Raw genomic sequence first — 6,000 nt, 5'->3', positions numbered from 1 at the left:
GCACAAAAATCCTATAATAATCGAACTCTATTCCGTCCTATGTAAAGCATATGTATCTAACCAGCATGTAATTATATGCTGGGTGCCTGGCCATAGCGGCATCCAGGGTAACGTCCTAGTGGACCAGATGGCCACATCAACTGCATCACACACTGTTAATTCTACCGCTGCAGTCCCTGTCACAGACCTGAAACCTTTCTTAAGAAGAAAACTGCGAAACCACTGGCAACGTATGTGGGACGCAGAAGTAAATAACAAACTGCACGTGATAAAACCACAGTTAGGTTCTTGGCCCCCCGTAACAAAATCACGGCGAACAGATGTCCTGTTCTGTCGCCTGAGAATAGGACACACTTTTGGCACGCATAACTTTTTACTCACTGGAAATGAGCCTCCAACCTGCGGTAGATGCGGGGAGAGGCTGACCGTCCTCCACGTCCTCCTGGAGTGTCGGGAAGCCGAATATGACAGAAAGAAACATTTTCCCTTAGCATACCGGCAGCAGATCCCCCTTCATCCCGTAATGTTACTCGGCCCAGAACCGCTATTTGACGCCACTGCAGTCCTAAGTTTCCTGAAAGATGTTGTGTTGCATGTTGTTAGCCCCACATGTTCGTAGCGTCTCCTCTCTTCGGAGGATGGCGCTGTGATAGCTCTTTTGTATAGCACGTGCCTCTAGGCCCTTGTGTTTCAAGGGCCCCGGTGAGGCAACAGTGCTCCAGGTATTTTTATTATCTCATATATTTTTTTATTCTGCATCATTCTTTTACGATGGATTTTAATGTTCAAAGTATTCGTCATTAATCATCGCCATAATTTTATATCACGCAGATTTTATGCACTTTACAGCAACTATTTTTAGGCCAGTTTACAGCCAAGTCACATCTCCATAATACATCGTCAACATCACAACTAGTCATGGCGCTCTTTGGCCACACCTGGCCCTTGCGCCATTAAACACCACATATCATCAGCTTCACAAATAACCAAGCACATTTACAAAACTCCTAGTAAAGTTAGTTCGTGATGTCAGTCGGAAAACGCGACTGCCAATTCAGAATAACGTTCATGCACTACAAAATCTTGCACTATTTATCGTAACAAAATATTGACAAATGTCCTTAAGAATATTTTTTTGGTCTATATAATGCAGGTATTTGTGTCAGGAATGTATCAACGTTGTGGAACATATATATATATATATATGTATATATATATATAATCTGTGCGTGTGTGTGTGTGTGTGTGCAGGCTCAGCGAAACGCTCGAAACGAATGCAAAGGTGCAGACGCGGTGTAGGCGTTGTGCTATGTCTGACGAATGTACACGGTGTGCGTAAGTTTCAGAGGTCCTGAACTGGAGGTATGATCGGTTTCTGGGGCGTAAATGCACACCACAGTTGCGCAGACACATCAGACGCGCGCAAGCGGGGTTTTAACGGTGCTCGATCGTGCTCGTCTGCTGCGTCGTCTGCTGCGCCGCTGCTTCGCACCTGCACCAAGTCGGCACCGACCGTGGAGCGGGTGCAGCAAAATCACGAACCAGCCCTGCACCTTTCCTGCACTTTTTCAAACGAACGTCGTGGTTCTGCGGGCGTCATTGCTGCACCGCTGAAACGAATGGCAGGGTGCAGCACCTCGCGAACTGGTTCAAGTGGTGACGGCGCTGGCATCGAGGCACCCTACTGACGGCGAATCGAACGTACCAATCGGGGCCACGTGACTACATTCCGAACACTGAATCTTGGCGGTGAGTGCACGCGTATCCTGACAGTTGCTTTGTTCTGCTGTTCTGCGGTTGTGTACGCTTTCCTTTGCTTAGCTTTTTCTTACTCCGTACCGTGGTCTCTTCGCGCCTATCAATGGAGCCTCCCGCTCGGAAGAGGAAAATGTACCTCCACGATGGCCAACCTTTTCACGTTCCCTCATCGACACGCCGCTATAGGTTGCGTCACATGTCACAGCCGGTTGCGCAAGGGCATGCTTCGAACATTGCCGAGCCTGATCTGTCCTGCTCGTTTGACGACTGTCCGCTACTTTCAGACGATGAAATCGGCGCATCGTCAGCTGGCCGTCAGACTGACAATGCATGCCCGGCCCCAGACGAAGGCAACGAAAGCGGGCAGTCCGACCCAGTACCGCCGATAGACGTTGCCCAAGCGCTCGCAACGGCTCTGCGCGAGTATGGCACGGGCACCCTTCCTGGATCCACAACAACAAAAGCTGCTGCAGTTGTAATGATTCTAGCTTTTGTTGTTGCGCATGGGCTGCCTTGGGACACCGTGGACGGGTTGTTGCGTCTCATCGAAGCAAGTATCTACTCAGGAAGTTGTGGAATCCAACGATGCATACGGCCGTGAATCGCCATTACTACTGCAACTTTGCGGAAGTCAACTAGAGCAGCTAACTTCAGAGACAATGCGCTGTCAAGCATGCAAGCAGATATGAAAGTCTCGCTATTGAATAACGCAGGTTGCTTTTTCAGCATCTTGAACATCAAGCAGCAAATTGGTCAGTCAATAGCAAAGTTTAAGGACCTTCTGTTCGCCCAAATGGAAAAAATAGAGCAAGGATTGCAATGCGATTCAGTGAGTGACATCACCAGTGGTGCCTTTTACAAGAGTCTTAGACAGAGTGGCAAGATATCCCACAAGGACTTGACGCTCACATTCAACACTGACGGAAGCCCTGTTTATAAATCGTCGAAAGCGTCTGTGTGGCCCATCCAGTTCACTATAAATGAACTTCCGCCAGGTGTGCGCCGCCAAAGCCCTGTTCTGGCTGGATTGTGGTTTGGCCACAAACATCCAGACATGATGGTATTTATGGAAAAATTTGTGGAGGCATTGCAGGCTGTTGGAACTGTTGTGTGGCAGCATGGAACAGAAACGGTTAGATCTAAAGTTAATTCCATCTGCTGTTCAGTTGATGCGCCAGCCCGTGCAGCAGTGACAAACCAGACACAGTTCAATGGAAGGTTCGGCTGCTGCTGGTGCCTGACCTGTGCAGAACAAATCGAAGGTATGGCGTTTTTTACATTGCTCATGAATTATTAGCTCTCTCTGATTCCGATGTGCCCGCTAGTTGAGTGACCATACGCCATTTTGTCATAAGGATGTGTTGGAAAATGTCTTGGCACGATAACTAGTCTTAGACTCAAACATTGCAGATCAAAGTTGTTTTCACGTTGGCTTCTATAATGTTTTACTTTGTGTGATGATACCTTCTAAGCATACTTGCACTTCCTTGATGATGTGTGGTGTTTTATGGCGCAAGGGCCAGGTTTGGCCAAAGAGCGCCATGACAGGTGGTAATGTTGACGATGTATTGTGGATGACATGCACAATGAACTCATCATGGTAGATGTGGTATGGCTGTAAAAGGGCCTAAAATCTGTAGCTGTAAGTGGCGTAGTTGCTAAAATAATGACGGTGACTAGGCAGTGATGTGGGCTATGGCAATGGGCTGTCGTTAAAACACTATGCAATAAAACAACACTGACTCCAGAGTTTTAAGAGAGCCCTTGAATGCAGGGCTGTTATTCACGTGCTAAAAATTGCCTGGCCAAATGATTTTCAGGATGTCGGTTTCGTCTAAAAAATCTAAGACTGTTTGCAGTTTGAAAAACGGTTCGTCACTAAGAAAAAATGCAGGATGGAGTGGTATATTTTCGCGATATGCAGAAGGGAAATACTTTTTCCTCTCCGTTTCTATTGCAGGGCACTGGATAAGAGCATGGATGACTGTCAGGCCATCGCCGCACCTACTACAAGTAGGAGGATCCCCGCCAGTCAAGAGGTAGGAGTGAGTACTGTAAGTGTGTCCTATTCTTAATCGGCAAAGAAGTACTTCCTTGTACCGTGCTGTTTTGTCACTTATCCAATTCCGCAATCTTGGTTTTATAATATGTAACTTATTCAATGTTTGTGTATCCCACTCTGATTGCCAATGTTTCCTCAATTTACGGCGCAGAAAGGGCTTTAGGTCTGTGGCAGGAATGGGGATATTTCCATCTGTGTCGCTAAAACTCACTGACGTAGCGTTTTCGTCAGCAGCTACGTTGCCTTTTATACCTTTATGGCCAGGTACCCAGCATAGAATAATCGCTTGGTTGCCGATATATGCGGAGCACAACAAACTATACAGCTCATTCAAAACGGGATTCTTATGCTTTCGTAAGCTACTCAGGGCTCTCACGACACTTAACGAGTCTGTAAAGACAACAGCCTTAGCGATATTTCTGCGCCTTATGTGTTTAATAGCCGAAAGTATACCGTAGGCTTCTGCCGTAAAGATACTGGTGTGTGGGTTTAGTGGCCCTGATGTTGAAAATGAGGGTCCAAGAGCTGCGTAAGCAACACCAGCTGGAGACTTCGAAGCATCTGTGTAATATTCGTCACAGGAATACTTCTCTTTAAGTTCAAGAAAATGAGATTGTATGTGAGCCTCAGGTGCTTGTTTGGATATTTCTAAGAAAGAGATGTCACATCTTATAGTCTGCCACTCCCAAGGCGGTGGAAGCCGTGTAGGAGCCATTAGGACATTGTGTAAAAGAGGGATCTCTGTATTTTCTGAGAGTGCTTCCAACCGGAGGGACAGAGGAGGCCTAGTGGCCGGGCGTTTACGAAACAGCCTAGCAGTGGACAAGTCGCATATAGTGGAATGACAAGGATGTTTAACATCTGATCTAGCTTTCAAGGCGTAGGAGAAAGTTAAATATGTCCTTTGGTAGTCTAATGACCATTCGTTTGACTCGACGTAGAGGCTTTGCACAGGGCTAGTCCTAAAGGCGCCTGTAGCAAGGCGGATACCTAGGTGGTGAATAGGATCTAGCATTTCCAAAGCGCTTGGTGCAGCAGAATTATAGACTATTGATCCGTAGTCAAGCCGTGTTAATAATAGCCTTTTGTAAAGTTTTAGAAGGCACCGTCTGTCGCTTCCCCAAGATGTACGTGATAAGAGTTTCAGAAGATTCATAGTCTTGAGGCACTTTGATTTCAGATACTTCAGGTGGGGTACAAAATTAAGCTTACTGTCTAAAATGATTCCTAGGAATTTGTGTTCATGGCTCACAGATAGCCGCTCTCCATTTAGATCTATTGCGGGGTACGCAAGTATACCTCTCTTGTTAGAAAACAGGACGCATGTACTTTTTTGTGGGTTTAGCTTGAAACCGTTTTTGTCCGCCCACATACAGAATTTATTTATGCAAAGCTGTACTTGCCGCTCGCAGATACTTAGGTTACATGATTTGAAACCTATCTGGATGTCATCCACATATACAGAATAAAACATGCTGCGTGGTATGGCAGTCTGGATCGAGTTCATTGTGACAATGAAAAGAGTGCAGCTCAGCACACCACCCTGTGGAACACCAGCCTCTTGAGTAAATGGACGAGACAGAGCGTTACCAACTCTAACACGGAACGTGCGATTGGAGAGGTAACTCTGAATCACGTTCAGCAAGTTGCCTTGAACTCCCATTTCAGACAGGTCACGGAGGATCCATAGCGCCAGGTTGTGTCGTATGCCTTTTCCATATCTAAAAATACTGATAGAAAAAATTGTTTGTGGACAAAGGCATCTCGGATATTTGTCTCTATGCGGACAAGGTGATCTGTTGTGGATCTACCCTCCCTAAAACCGCATTGAAAGGGATCGAGTATCTTGTTGCTTTCAAGAAAGTGGATGAGGCGGCGGTTAATCATTTTCTCAAATAATTTACATAGACAACTTGTCAGAGCTATAGGCCTATAACTGTTGGGTGAGGAAGGGTCCTTGCCCTCTTTGAGAATAGGGATTACAATTCCTTCTTTCCAGGCAGAAGGAATGTAGCCGGCAGAGAACATGGAATTGAAGAGTGACAGTAGTGTTTTTTGGGTTTCAGGGTGTAAGTGTCTGATCATCTCATACAATATTCTGTCACTTCCTGGAGCGGATTTGTTGCAACAGTTCAGTGAAGCCTGGAACTCAGCCATTCCAAATGGGCGATTGTATGCTT

This window comes from Dermacentor andersoni, chromosome 3 (genome assembly GCF_023375885.2).
Source record: "Dermacentor andersoni chromosome 3, qqDerAnde1_hic_scaffold, whole genome shotgun sequence".
In the NCBI taxonomy this organism is placed as follows: Eukaryota; Metazoa; Arthropoda; class Arachnida; order Ixodida; family Ixodidae; genus Dermacentor; species Dermacentor andersoni.
Note: the sequence above shows the minus strand (reverse complement) of the source record.